Raw genomic sequence first — 16,715 nt, 5'->3', positions numbered from 1 at the left:
ATAAGCTTATAGTACTCATCTAAGCAATGGATTTTACTCTTTCTCGAGGAGAGGCCATATTTTTACTTGAGGGTTTTTATTTAAAGACTAGTCAAAGATACTATATTTTAAAAACGTAGCATATTCCTATCGCCTCAATATTCTAAAGTTTCACGTATAAAACTATGAGATGAATACGTTAATTCATAAAGCTAGTTGCAACTTCAACTCATATTTACTTTATCTATATGGTATCCCAAGTAATTAGGGATGCAAAAATTGATACCTCTTTAGATAAGTCTCTTTAATTATTAATATAGCTTTTACGTTAAGGGAAAGATTTTATTCAATTGAATCGCGAGTGCCCGTTGTATTTCAAGTCAGAAGACATATTTAGTAAATATGTATATAGGGAAATAACCTTCGGCACTTTAACTTTTTAAATAAGTCTCCCATTAATTTTGTATTTGGTGCGCATATAGCTTATGTTAATGATCATTAGTGACGGGCGGTGAAGCTTTATTATTAAAGGTTCAAATTTGAGCTTAGGATTTTTAAGGGTGCGTAGCCTTTCTTGACTTTTTTTTGCAATTATTTTTTTTTCCACCTCATTTCTATTGGGGTGCATCTTCGGTTAAAAGTTGCAACCTCAAAAATTGAATGTATACCCACCTTGCTTGTTAGCATGTTGGTTAACTATCTCTGCTTTTATTATAGACTCTTGAGTAATGATCAAAATTAAGTAACATGGTTCTGGTCACGAAGTGCAAATAAAGTTATTCGCTGTCTATTTGATTAGGGTGATATAGCATGTACCCTCCAGCTTTATTTTATTTGGTCGGATTTTAATTGCGATCAATCATTCTCTAAATCGTCCGTATTATACTTGTCTTTTTAGCAATTAAACAGATATCTAAGGTTTCTTTAGGATAAAGGCCTGATTTTGTCACCTTCATAATGAAGCGCCTTACGCTTACGCCTTCTCCAAATTTTCTTTCTTCTACTGTTTCTAGTTTCTAAGTTCTATTTCTATTTCAAACTCTTAGTTATAATTCTATTCTCGTTTATGCACAGCTTCAATTTAGGTTTGCTTTAGCCACAATCTTGTTCTGAGCTCTTATAATTTTTCTTTTTTTCCTTCGTTCTTCAGAAAACCTTACTTTCTTAGGGTGGTAACAATGAATTAGCATCTAAAACACTGGCCGCTCCCCTGCTAATATTTTTAATGGTTTACAGGGCATTGGTATGAAGCTTATATCCTCAAAGTTATATTAGACATTTGTTGAAAAGTTTAACAAAAACATAGAGTTTTCTATTCTAATAGAATATTCTGTAAAAGGTGATAACCTTGATCTCCCAAATAATATTGAGGTCTTGTCACGGCTATTAAATTTTTTTCAAAAGGCGGCCTTAATAATGTGGGTGGTCAAGTTCAAAATCCTTTTCTGTGTTAAGCGGGGCTCGCATGTCACGGTTTTCGTAGCAGTACTAGCAAAGCGGTTGTTTTTAACAAGTTCTACAAAATTTTATAATAATTTCTGTTTTTTCATATGTTATTTCCAAATCACTACGCGTAGTTCACTAAGATTAAACTATAGCGCTTGTTATCAACATTAATTGAGAATGGATAAGGGACTATTAACTTAGCCTGCGCTCGCGTCAGAGCTTGAAATAGCTTTGGTAAATAACGTTAATATAAGATAAAAGCGTACCACAAGTAGTTTAAATTCCAAGTTAGAAGGCAACTAAACTCTAAAGTATGTATCCTGCTTACAATCTCTTAAAAGTTGACTGCAATTTAGACAACCTTCCATTGGGTAAAGTTGCAACGCATCTTCAACACATGCTAAATACGAATTTTTGAACGTGTCATCACTCATTGGACCACCCTTACTATTATTTTTAGTAATACCGTTATTGTGATTCTTCTTGTAATTGCTATTAGTACCATTACCTGCTAATGACTGTTGTTTAGCTTCCTGGGTGTTATTAATATATTTACTATTACAAATAGTTTTGTAATTACTTCTACTACTATTATTATTTTAACCACCACTAGCATCATTAGTCTTGTGCATAAAATTCTTGTTATTTCCGTTGGAAAAAAAGGTCATCGGCGTAGGTTTTCGTGATAAATCGTATCATCTCTACTTACTATTGATTTAATATTGCTTATTGTGCGTCTAAAATAAATGTTATTTCTTTTAATGAATATCAACTCCTTCTCTCCTTGGGTGGAAGGCCGTGGTCAGAGAGGCTTTGCTAGCATTTTGCTGGATGGTCTCCAAGTGACTTCGGGTTTGAATCTGTTGCTCTCTCTCCCGGTGGTAGTTTATAGAGTTTTTACACCACACTAAGCCAAAATAGCGGGGGTTTGGGCTTGATATTTGCCTATTTTTTAGTACTCCTTCGGGTAGCGTGCATTGGTGGACGCCTGAGTCCAGTCTCTCTCAAGAAGGGAAATTTAGATTAAGCAGTTTTAGGACATTTTTAAGATCGGCTGTAAAATTTCTGGCGAGCTTGTTTAGTTTAGTAGGGGGGTGGGCTATACTTTTCTACACAAAGAAAAGCATACACTAAATAATCACCGTCAGTAAAGGCTAAGTAGCTAATTTCAAGTCTGGCTTACAAAACAATTTTATTACGCAAATTGCTTCTTCTTCTAAAAGTAGTATCGCCCAGTATATCTTTAAAGGTTTTTAAAGAAGTTGAATATTTTTGTGATTTTCTGCTAACTTTGCCTCAGGAGCCTCAATGGTAGATAAGAGTAGCAAACGTACATTGAAGTATTGTACCTTTATAATATCTTGGTAGTTTCTCTTTAGGATGGCAAATATGGCTTAATCCGGGCATTCCTTTCTCTTTCATGCAATTGAAAGTATCAGAATAAGTATATATATGACCAAATGTAAGTAGATAGTAAGTAAAAAAAAGAAAGGATGTGCACGGGCCCAGCTGATAAACTCATACTACTAGCTCATTTAATATATTTAAAGCTATTAAAAAACACACCGTTTTAGGAGCATGCATTATTTTTGGTTTGAAATAATTAATAACTTAAGTCCAATCATGTATAACAGAGCATTCATAATATTTGAGAAAAGTTGTTTTATTGTGTTCGGCTATTTATAAATCGCTCCTTTAGCTTAATGTGTAATCAAATATATTTAGTTGTCCCTTTTCAGTGATAAGCCACTATAAGAGGTTTTATTTAATATTTAGCAGCAAGGTTCTACATTAAAAGAAAAGTTTGCAAGTTTAAAACGAACTGTGGGAGCTGCGGCTCTTATATACTATAATATACTAGGAAATAGCATTATTGTATTGGTATACTTTAAATAGAACAATGCGTACATGTTCTACGGTCAAATTCTTATTTGATCTTTTAAACAGTTAATAAACACGTAGTAAATAAAAAAATTTATCTTTATTAAATTAAAATTTCAGTTTTATTAATTTATCTTTTACATCCTGTATACAAGTAAAAGTGAGGATAAGTTCTATTAAGAGGCTATGGTTGCCAAGTAAAAGTTCATGAAGCCTGTAGCGTATAAATAAATTTTTAAATAATAAAAACAAATTCAGCTAAAGATATTTATAATCTAATAAAGATGTGTCTCTTTGTTCGATAGATAATTTTTTAAACTACGCTCACCGGGCCTATTAGTTAAAAGGTATTTTAATATATTCTAATTATTCTGAAGACAATAAAAGAAGGTTAAAGATCTTAAGCATATATCTAGAGTTTAATGAAGCGCTAAATAGAAGGTAACTATCTCTAACCTTCTTGTTTATGATTCTAACAGAAAAAATTAAACATATTTAAATGGTACATAATTAAATAACCAATACTTATAAATTGTAGATCAACTCGGTACAAATTAGTCACGAAACATTGAAAGAAAACTAATTAAAGTTGAACAAAATACGTTTTGGCAGCCTATCTTTCGTGCCCCCGATATACTTAATTCAAAGCAGGCCGTCGGAAACGAGTATGTTTAAAATATATTGATAGCTTTCCTTGTTACTTTCTCATCCAAAAAATTTTTATTGGTGGTTTCTTAATTCCATATATATAATTTAAGTAATTGTTCTTAAAAGAGTTGTACAATAGTCCTGTCTTGAGAATTCTTTTTAATAAAATTTTAAAAGACCATTTAGTTAAGTACTGTGCATAGGCGTTTATGTTAAATTGCATTAATGGACCTATATAATCTAAACCCAAAAGTATGAAGGTTGTTAAATAAACCGTAAGGGCTTTATGTTTAATATGCCTATAAATAAAGTGCCCTATTGTGTATCATAAGTTTCCTAGTTGGAATGCTAGTGACTTCTTATGAACGTAGAATTAATTTGTCAAACTAAGAGCAAAGAAGCCTAGTAAAAGATTATGAAGGTAGCAATAGACCAACTATGAGCACCAACATTTTCAAAAATTTTAAAAATAGATTTTACCCTTACGTGTTTATAATTTTTACATAATTCCCATAATTAAAAAAATAAATAAAAAATTTATGAATAATTATCCCTATAACCTTTATAGTTTGACCTGTAGTTTACTTTCTCAGCTGTGGTAAAAAAAAAATGCGGGACTACCAAGAAACTTTAAAGGGTTGTCACAAAAATAACAAGTTACCAGAGTGGGAAATAATAGGACAAATAAAAAATATGATAAATTACAACAATTGGTGGTGCAGAAACCAGTAATAACTTAAAATGGTTATTGTTAACTGAGAGGTAATTGGGCATAGCGTTACTATCAATTGCTATTTAAATATCTAGAGATTTCTAAAAGGTTTTTTTAGAAATTACTGGTTGCGCGTTAAACTAGTTGAAGAATATGTTTGCAAAATTATGGGAAGCAATCATTTTTTTTCACATGATAAATACTTTTGTGGTTTCCTTTGGTAAAACAATTTTTTTTTAATTTTTTATGCCAATTATCCACTATAATATTCGAAATAGAATTAAATAATGAGTCAAAAACCAAAGTTATTAATGTTAACAACTCTTTTTCTCCTTGGCGATGGTACAATTATTTGATTGCTCATAGTTTTTAAGGAGGATTTATTTCAAAGTGTAACTAAACCAATATCAAAATAAATAATTATTAAAACATAATGGCAAAACTATCATTTACGGTAATATTCATCCGAAATAATTATAGGTATGTTGCTAAGCAAAAATCACGATGTCTTCAAGGACATCAAATTGGACAAGGTTTTTAGTAATACCATGCCTAATATATATATATAATTTGAAAGCTTTTTGGTAGGGCCGAATATAAGAGTCGTTACTGTTAGAGAAAATTGTGATTTTGAGAACGATGCAGTAATGTATATTAGGTAAATAACTTAATTTAAAAGAAGAATGAAATAAATACTCTTTAAAAGTGTTATTTTTCCAAAGATTTGTACCTTTCGGTACAGATATAAATTTACTTGCTGACTACATTATTGGAGCTCCTACAGAATCATCTATAAATAAGAAAAGATTTTATATTCAAGCTTTCACGAAGGAAAGCAGATTTTTAAATTGTGTTGGTGCCGACATGAATAGGGTTCAAGCAAGGTAGAGAAAAGCAATCTTCTCCTAATAGTTTAATTATGTAATAATCTATTAAGAGTAATTTTAGGGAACTGCATGATTGCACGCCCGTTGTCAACCTTTATATTAGTTCAAGTTAAAGATGGATACGCCTTAAAAGGTATTTATTTATTGTTACCTGATAGTACGTCTTTTTAAAGTATAAAGCAAGTTTTTTTTTAAATTGTTGATACCTTTACAGGCGTACCCGAAACCGAAAATCAAACTTTTAGAACACGTACAGAAAAAGGTTTCTTCTTTTTTAGTTTTGTTATTTATACTTTTATATATTTACTAATTACTAAAGGGTTCAGCGAAAATTTATGTTTGACTTCTACCAGAAAAAAAGAGCGTCAGCTCAAAGATACCTTAAGAACAGGTTTACTAACGACATATAATAAACAGGTTTTATAATTTTTTTTTAAATATATTATGATAATTAAGCAACTTGTGTTGATAATTTTCATGATCAACTTTTTACTTTTGAAAGTCCATCCGCAAATGATTCTTTCGTACATGAACATTTTAATATGTTAAATGACACAAGGTTTTGTCAATACGTTATCCTTTTTATGAAAATTGAGAACCATAACAAGCAAAGATTAGTACTAGCTGCCTTGCGTAATGATATTTAATAGATAATTTAATCAACATATCAGGTATCCCTTCATGAAAAGAAGTGATGGCCTAGCACAACTAGTGAACGGAAATTATGAAATGTGCGTAGCCTATACCTTACACCACCATGAAAAAATTTATAGATTGGAAGTCCTGTTTTCTTATTCATATGGCACCACTACCCTTTTAGACGCCATTTAACTTTATAACATTTTTAGGACAGTGCCTGCATTAATAGCTATTCTTTGCTCTTTAAATATGACAATAATTCGAAAGGTAAACTAAAATGTTAACCTATGTTTTTAATTAAAATTATAATATTTTCTCCTTAGCCATTGAGACTTCTATAAATGGGACAAGACTGTGTTTAACAGCATTGGACAGTAAGGAGCTCAGTTTAGTTGGTTTGTCTGAATGCCTTTTCCTTGAAAAGAGTAAAAAAAATTTGCAGTTTCTGAAGTACGCGGAGTTTACGTTTTATAATTTAAGATTCGACCTCTTTGCAGTCTCAGAAGTGGGAATTTTACGGTGCAAACTTTAGGTACCAGCAGATTAGGAGTCTTTTATCAGGACTGTGCTTAGTAAGCTTAATGAACTAAATTAATAGTATGAACATTTCTATCTAATCCGTTCAAGGATTTAATGCATAGTAGACCTTTCACTCCTCTTATTCAGTTTAAATGCAAAGATATTGATGGTATTTGTTGCGTGATCATATTTTTAACATGTTGTCATTTTATTTCACATAACAAGACTTCAAACCTGTTAACCAACTCTTTGTATTCTCTAACATCAATATTATAAAAAAACCAGTATTTAATTATTTTCGTAGTAATTCATCTTTAACTGGTGAAAACATGTCAGTTGATCTAGCTTACGAAAATGTAACCAGACTTTTTACTACTGAAGCCACTGGGAATATAAAAGAAGCAATACATAATAATTTTAGTAATTTATCTGCAAGAAATAAGCCATTTGGGCTAGCTTACGATAATGTAACTTATCTGTTTACTGCCAATAGCACTCGGAATACTACCAAACCCAGTAATGATAATTTAATAAAAACAACAAATGAAACTAATAACTTGGAAGATATAAGTTATTAAAGATAAGAATAAGCTAAAGAGCTATGAATTTGCAATTTCGAAGGACTTTGATGATTAAGTACTTGATCTACCCTTATAAATATAGTATTCTTACAGAAAGTCATACTTTTTTTGGTAATAAAATTTAAGTTAACCCACTGCATTGAATATATACTTAATAATAAGCTGAATCCTCGAATTCTTCTGGCCATATCAAGTTAAATTTACAATTAGGGTCCTGTTTCACTTATAATGCCTAGATTTAGCGTAGTACCTTACTGCAAGTAGGAGACCCGTTCGAGTTATCAAAACTTAGAAAGTGGTTATAGTACTCAAAATTAAATTTGAGCAAATTTCGCGTATCAAACGTATAGTAACGGTTACATTCATCGTATTTGGTTCTTGCTTTTTTTCTTAGTAAAGGGAAAAATATTAACCACATTGAGTAATATAGGTGATTCTTATGGGAGGTGGCAAATAAACTGTTGCAAAGCAACAATGCAATTTGGTACTAGTGTTATTTCTAGAGTGGCACTATCGCAGATAGTGGCTATAAAGGCGTAGATATACTTATACCCAAGGTAGGAATAAATGAATAAAAAATTTTATTAGACAAATTATATATATAACACGGTAACTAGGCTGCCCCTCTATACCACAACGCAAGAAACAAAGAGCAGAAAAAAATAAATTCCCTCCTGCGGGAGTGTGCTACCTCTATTTAAATCCATGAAATGCTAATTAATGGACGCACAAGGCTATACTAGAGTCAGATTGCCAGTTCATAATCTTATAAAATCAAGTTTTGGGTGTTGGTTTCCAGAGGAACTGCATTAAGGAGGTAATATTAATGGGGTTTTATTGTATAATAAAATGTAGAAAGACATAGATGGTTACACTAATCTTCTTTTACCGTAATGTGTGTGATTTGAATAACTATTTTCATTCAATGCATCGGAAACTAGGGCAGGTTTAAAAGAATTTCTTTTTTACTGTATTGGAGGCAATGTAGTCATTATCTCACTTTTTGCATATTTTTATGTGCTTATTTGTGGTTTTCCTTAAAAAAAGTTATTTTGACAGAATTTGAGATGTCACTTATTATTAGATACACGGAAAAATTAGTTTAGCACTGGTGCTCGATCGGGTCTACAAATATCGAGCTCTCAAGCATTTAAGAAAGTTATTAGCGCGCAACTAATTTTTAATTTCTTTTAAACCCTAATTCTAAATTTAAAGTGCTGAGGACTGGGTCTTGAAAAAAAGAAAGTGAGGTCGCTTGCCTACAATCATACGCTGATTTTGGTTAGTCCTTAGCTAATGGAAGGTTGGCGTTACATAGAAAAAAGCGATAATTGTCGGCTTCATTTTATGATTTAATGTAAAGTTCATAATGCACGAACTAAGGCGCATCCGTTAATATTTACAGAAGTTAAATTTAAAGCAAAACTGTCACATGTGAATCGTAGGTTAAGATAGCAATTTTTTTTTTACCCCGAATACCGCTTCTAGTGCAATGAGAGTTTAATTATAAAGCAAAGTAGGGGGCCCCTTAAACCTTCGCCACCACGTGGCCCACGTGAGATCTCTATGGCAACCTATCGTTGGTGGTGACCCCCAAATAATATGGTTTGGAGATGCCATAGAATTACCAGGCTGTCGAAGGCCAGCGGCAGTTGAAGTGCAGTGCGCTTTTTCGTAAAAAATCTATCAGATAAGGTTTTATCTCTTTGAGAACCGTTAATTTTTGACCTAAACTTAAAAGCATTAACACCCTTGGATTATTTCTTTTTAGGCACTAGAGGCGCAATTTCAGCATAATTTTGTTTTTTTTAATCTGGATGCATCTATTAATACAAAATTAAGTTTTTAGTCTCCCGTCGTTTTTGGTCGCAAAATTTCAGGTCATTCTTTTAGGTATGCCAGCTGACAAATTCACAAGCCCCTACCTTTTCAAGTCTCTAAGTTCAGGATCCAATGAGCGTTTCTGCTTGGGAAGCTCCTCAACATTTTCCTGGGCAATATGCCTTGCTCTCATACCTTATATGCTTCTTAAATTTCTTAATAACACCTATTTCTGAAACAAAGCTAGAGAATCGCCTTAATTCAACTTCTAATAGGAAACCGTGAATACATACAAGTTGGGTAGTTCTCTTTTTATAGATGTAAGAGTTAATCTACTGACGTTAAAGGTGCGTCATCCCTAAAAGTGGAGCATAGACTTTTCTCTCCATTTCAGGCCTTAAAAATGGTAAGCGTCACTTGTAATTTCTAACAACATTTCCATAATATTTTCTCCTCTCTGAGTTTCTTCAATTCATTAGTAGCTACTATACAGCTCTTAATTTTTACATTTTTCTCGTTTTCTAGTTCATAGATCCTTTAACAATTATCAATCGAATGATTCATAAAATACCGCTAATGGAAAATGAAGTCATTCTTCTGAAATTTTTACGCTGGTAATTTAATTATAAACATTAAACTCGTTAACTTGAGGATTCTCCCAGCTTGCAGCATGATGTAATAGCCCCCAGTTCAAAACTTACATGTAAGTTATATCGCGCACTGTAGTTCTAGTCATTTACTAAAGCCCATTTCAGCGTTCTGGCAGTAGGTGAACGATAGTCGTTTGGAGTCGTGAAAGATTAACATTTAATCCGCTGCTTGCTTCCCTCTTTTATAACTAGTTGTAATAGGCCCCGGTATATATTATAATGTTTAATTACATACTTCTATACATATGTCACCTAAAAACTTTACAAACACTTTACGCACAAAAAACCTTGCAAAACCCAAGTATTATAATTTTTATACTTAATCTTTTTTAGTGAGCTATGGCGATGATTCATTCCCTTACATACATTAAAACCTATGTTTTTTAGCAACTTTTGTATTCATTAAATGCCTATACAGAGTTCTTTTAACCATTTATTTATAAAGTTTATTATATCCTACTTTTGTAGTCTTATATGCTATAATAAGTGAGATAACAAAAGCCTTTTGCTGTTGAACGATAATTGTGGCGTTGATTCCCGCCACAGTTATCCTCTATAGCGTCCCTTTCGTAAAATTTACCTTTCCTAGCACCAAATTGAGGACTTTAATTTTCATAGTAAAATTCTCTAGTCCTAGAGACGTATAATCTTTTGTCTAAAACTAACTAGTACCCCAAGGCGACCACTCAATTACTTATTTCCATAATCGTTTACTTGCAGGGTGTATAGTGTTCTTAATGGTGACAAAATGCTACTAAGCTAAAGTTGAAAAGTTGTCTCAGCTTCCCCTGTTGTAATAAGCCTTTTATTTGGTTTGTTATTTCCAGTATATAGAAGTTTGGTTTTGCTTACCACGCTTGAGTTAAGACATTTACTCAAGGACTATATCGAATTGTAGGTGCGTTGCTAAGAAATTACCCATTTCTCTTCATTCAAGGAGTTCCAAGATATTACTAATCACGGCTAACTTATCTTAGTGTCCTATTCTGAAGATTATAAAGTTCATTCCGCAACACTTTTGAAAAAACCCTTCCTATTGGTTCTTTAATCATTATCTTCTTTGCCTGTGCGCTTGTCAGTTGAGATCATATTAGTTTTGTTTATAATTTCCTTAAAACAGAAAGTTTAAATGACTTTATAAAATCATAAAAGTAGTTAGTCACAGTAAACTTGTAAATGAAAGGAGGGCGCTACCCATTTTCTAAATTAGTTTAAAAGTTAGTAAATATATATAGGTAAAGTGCGGTCATCTTTACTATTATTAAAGTTTGTATAAAGTAATACAGTTGTATCCGCTTAAGTCATATAATGATTAGGTACCTTAGCTCAGGCAGTGAGCTAAGCATATGGATATCTTGTAAATTACAAAAGAGGAAAAGAAAAAGAAATTGTTCTAGAGTCAATCGCGTGGGCGTCGGTAATGTGCGCTTAAGAAAGTCCCTCTGCTTACTGGCGGATTGTGTGCCCGTACAAGGCACCGAATTTAACTTACGTTTTAATTAATTAATCACGAGAGTTTACTAATTTTTTTTTTTTGTATATACACTCCGTTCAAAAATGTTTTTATGCTTTAAATTTTTTCGGGAAAATTCTTTAACGCTTTAACTTATAATTGGTTATATTGATCCCTTATATATATATAAGTTTAGATTGAGGTTTATATAATGTAGTTTGTATTAAAGGCATTGCCCTTACTTTTCGCTTTTTTAAGTTTAAGTATCGGTTGAAACTAGTTTGCACTTGACCCCTCTTCGTACAAAATTGTCTTAATCTTTATACGAAATTTTCATAATCACTCCATCATTAGGGCTTTTTTTTCAAGCGTTCAGGTGAAGGGATAGATTATTTAGGAACCTTAATTAAAAAGGCGTAAACTTTCAATCAATAAAGAAAATGATGTAAAATATCTTTTATAAAAAGGCAAGCCTTATACTGAGATCGCTTGTGAATGTGGTATCAGTAAAGTCACAATATTCCGGATCAAAGGTCTTGAAAAACCGGGATGTAGCTCGACTTGAACGACAAGTGACACGGAGTACAAATAAATCTGCACTAAAAATCATGGAAACAATATTAGATAGACGTTTCAAATTCAACACCGTATAGAGAGGATTGTGTTCCTCTGGATTCCATACCAAAAAAAAAAAGTTAATTAAACCCACTTTGAGAGATCGTCACAAAAGACTGATATTTGAATCTGCGAAGAAGTACGAAAATTGGTCCATTTTTGATTGGGAAAAAGTAATTTTGTCGGACGGGACCAAGACCAATCGATATGGTTCAAAAGCGCTGTGTTTTGTGCGAAATGAAACTCTTTACCGGGATCTTCAGCTGGACCCTTTAAACATTGTCTTTCAACTCCATGCCTGGTCCTTTACGACAGACTAGCCAGAAATTAATTGCAGCCCACTTGACGCACGTAAACGCTAGTTTTTGTTTGGTAAAGTCAAGAAAATAATGCCACCTTTCGATTGAAAGCTCCTTGTAATAAGCCTGCGATCACTCCTGAGTGAGAGCTCCAGTATTCGAAGTTTTTTGACTCGATCGAGCGCCCGAACTGTCCTTTATTAATAAATAAGGCCCATTAATAAAAACTCATATATACGTTTAATATTCGTCAAATATGCAATTACTTAGGGTTAGAAAATTTAACACTAAACAATATTTAGTTTGAAAAAAAAATATATATTATTTTTCTTAATCAATAATGCTATTGCCTTTTTATTAATTTTTTCTACTATCTCTGGGCCTTAAAATTTTTTCTTAGAGAATAGTGTCAGGGCTTCTGAGTAATTAGTTGGATACTGCTACGGGAAACAATTTTTTTTCCTTTACGCGAATTTCGTAAAAACCAAGTAAATAGTGCAAAGCAGCGTTCCTTAATCAGTGAGGGAAGGGGTATAACGAAGTGAAAAATAATTTTATTTATCATAACAAATAGTAATTGTAATTTTTAATAAATATTAAAATATTTAATAAAGTAATTAAATAAAACTAAATAAAATACATTCTTTGCTATTGTTAACCGTTGAAAGCGCAAGAGTTCTATTAAAGTCAAAAATGAGAGCGTAAGAAAACAAGAGTAATATTTGAGAACAAAAACTAGCTAAGAAAAACCAAGAGTAATACCAATACCAGACTCATAAATAAAGAGGCACAGGTCGCTCTTCACAAGAGCTCCCTAATAATCTTACAAAATACTTAGTACTACACTGTGGGACAAATCTTAATAATTAAAAAAACAAGGAAAGGCATTTTTTAAACCTAAGTTCACAGAGAATATAAATTCAATTATTTTTATAATAAAGTTAACGCGGCCTTTTTTTTTTAATATTCTTTTCTTTTATTATTTCTTTTATATTGTATTCTTTCATTATTATACTATATGTACTTTTGCTTCATCCATTTATTCACTTATATTATTACTTATTCAGCACCATGAATCATTAATCTTTAAGTTTAACAAAACTTATGCAAAGGCATGCTATTAAAAAACGTTGACAACTATAAATTGAACATAGTAGTCACAACCTACACCTCTGAAGATTAATTATAAGAAGAGATGTTCCCCATAAAAATAATTAAACAGCTTGCTCTAGGTTTCACATTATTCATCAAAGTCTACACCATTACACAAATAAAAAGAGTATTTCGATATTATACCTCAAAGGCTGCAAGCTTAGGTTGCCAAAAAGCTTGAACAACTTTCTATTCTACTTCGAGAAAATTAACAAAAGTAACAGCAATATTACTTATAAATTACAATTTTTCAGCGATTTCACTCTAGGGCAATGTTCAGAGAAATATTTTTTACCTACCCTATCTAGATCTAAAGCACTTTTGTGAGCACCATCTATCATTGCCTTACAACACTTTTTACAACTAAGAAAGACCTTAACTTCGACTTAGAAGATAAATTTTGTGATGGATGTCAAAACGTAATTTAAAAGGTTTTTTTTTGGTTAAAAAAACACGTCTGAATGACGACCAATAAAAATTGCAAAACTAACGTCACCCCTTTCTTTAGCTAATGAGACTAATTAGAAACCTTCAAATTAAAACAACTATATTGTTTAAGATATGGTGAGGAGAAAAACATCAATCTTCAAATTTTGGGCTAAAGTGTGCTTTAAAAGAAGGAACAACACTATATAACGGCTCAACTGATCTACTACATTCTTCTTTAAGAAACAGTAACGAAAAAAATGAAACCTCTCTTATATTATTTTATATTCTGCAGCGTTTCTGCATGTTATCATAGACCAAAAACAGATTATAAAGTTTCCTTAATAGTGTAGAGGATGGTTAATTGTTATATATATATATATGAAACGACCAGGGCGCTCCCTCGTTTTTTTTTTCTCTTTGATTTTTGGTTTTGGTTGTGTGGTGGCCTTCAGGAGACTTTATATTTATCAGATTAATTATTACCGTGTTAAATCTTTAACAACTCTTTATTGCAATTCTTATAGCCTATAATATACAAATTACTATATTATATAACTAATAATTTATAAATATACCGCTTTCAAAGACTTACACTTACCGGTAAAACAACATATTGTGAAAAACTATTTTACCCCGATACTCGAGTTATTTGCTTTTACTTGCCTAGCACTATAAAATTAATGTCATTATTAAGAAATTTAGTAATAATAATGCTTACGATCAGTAAAGAACATATAATTGTACCAGTAATATTAAAGATAACGAAATATTTAATTTCACTAATAAATTTATAATAACCTCATTTCATTTAACACTAAGGTATTAACTAAACCAGTTTTAAGATTTTTTATGAAACCATTCCTATAGAGGATGTCATGTAGCGAGATGTGTAAGTTAAAATCAACCTGTCCCTAAATATTCGAAAACACGTAACTTAAACTCCCTGACCAATTGCTTTATATGAACACACTTCAATGAAATTTTAACCTCTATATAATGGAAACGGCTATAATAAATCGTAACGGGTGCAAGCTCAAAGCATTTTAACTGAAATTTCTGCTAAATTTTAATATAAAATGACTACTTTATAAAGACACATGAGGATAACCTATATATAATGAACAGGAAAGTTAACTGGACTTCAGCAACTTCTACAATTAAAATATCTTAGAGCAGAAATAAGTTCTAAATTTAATTTTATGAATGCGCGAAGACCTAAATAATGATATGGCGGTAAAATTAATATAACTTTTAAAGAAATCATCATAGTACACTATTGCTAACGAAAGAATGGATAACAAGTATAAGTTGATAAAAATAAATGCTATAATAATTGGCGCAATAAAATTAAGCCAGATATGATATTATCTCTTGTGTAAATTCTCTAATTAACGGACAAACATAACAGCAAAATCGTATTTACAGGACAATGTTCAACTGCAAAAAAATTAAATTTAGTCTCATTAAAAAAATTTCCCTTTGGAGACAGTTACCACACGCACTATTCTCGACATCCTTGCAACACATTTTATCAATGTTTATTGCTGGATGTTGTTTCACTCTCTTTAATGAGCTCTACACAGGTTTACCTTTGATGTCACAGATTCTTTCCTGACTCTCTCTTTGGGTTAAGCCATATTTTTTCGATCAATTCAAGTCCTGACTTGTGGGGAAAGTGAAGGGGGAAGAGAGGTGTACGCTATGATTTGGAGGGCGTCTTCCCCTTTTTTGCCGCCAGGAAGCTTTTGCACACCGTGCGGTGGATTTAGGACCATTTTCCTGTGTATAGGTAAATTACTACCTATTAATAGCACTTAAGAGCAGCGGGCAGCGCATTAATTTTTGGTTTCTGGAAATAGTTTTCTTTGCGCAGGGCCCCTGGCAATATTAACGAAATCTCCGAACGCTTGTAAAAGAGAAACAACCCCACTCTAACACGGAACCACACCACACATGCTGGTAACATTTTTTTATCCTTGCTTCTTGGATCAAAAAAAAATTTAAAGTTTTTGGCCGAAGACTATGTATTTGAACTCGTCAGTTCACGCTCTCTGAAGATGTTTTGTTTTGTCATTTCGCGAAGTAGTGCTTTCCTGTGGCATACTGACCATTAGTTGACTTCTTGTAAGCGCCATTTTACGGTACTAACAGCGCTTTGTCCGCCCCAGGTAAAAGCCGCGGTGATTTCAGGGGCTGTGAGACGTCTCTTACTCTTACTAATATGTTTGGTTATTGGTTGTTGGCTGCTGAAGTGAGCCGAGATGGACGAGAATCTCTGAGGTCTTTTAAATTCCGTGTTCTTCAAACCGACGAATTGTTAGATGAACGGTAGAATTTTTCACACCTGCTCTTTCGGCAATAAACCGCACCTAAAAAACTCCAGGTGTAGAGTTACAAACTCTGAACGTTTTTTCAATACCCAAGGGTATTTTACGAGCCACTTCAGATATACAAGCCATCTATAAGTGCACTTGACTATAATCTATTAAAAAAAACTGTTTGCTTGGGTTTACGGGACGTCTGCGGTATGTAAATACATCAGGATTGGGTGACGCATACCCTAAGTTATAAGGCACGTCTAAGAACTTCGATCACTGTCCAGGGGCTCCCGTGTCGAGACCTCTGGAGAAATCACTGCCAGGCTTAAGGGCATTAAGCTTTGGGCAGGTCTTCAAACAATTAAATCCTAAAGCTCTATCAAAATTAAACATTCACATATTGGTACTATCAAAAAGACTGTTTGAGCTCTATAAACTGGACACCACCGCAATACATTAAAACCTTTTTCATAGTATTTTAAAATTTTTTTATTTACTTCCCATTTCTTCGTGAGCAATAGTGTATGTTAAACGTAAAAAACCTCCAAATGAATTGTAATAGGACGTGAGGTATTCTAAAACAGTCTAAATTATATGGCTATTAATGGAATGATGCTTTTGCAAATAGATATTTTTGTCGACCATTTAAAAAGCAAAACGAATTAACCTACTAATTGATGTATACG

The sequence above is a fragment of the Zophobas morio genome, unplaced genomic scaffold (assembly GCF_036711695.1).
Source record: "Zophobas morio isolate AGI-343-1 ecotype UQ-CSIRO unplaced genomic scaffold, CSIRO_AGI_Zmor_V1 ptg000119l, whole genome shotgun sequence".
In the NCBI taxonomy this organism is placed as follows: Eukaryota; Metazoa; Arthropoda; class Insecta; order Coleoptera; family Tenebrionidae; genus Zophobas; species Zophobas morio.
The sequence above is the reverse complement of the archived record's forward strand: the minus strand, read 5'-3'. Positions refer to the sequence as shown.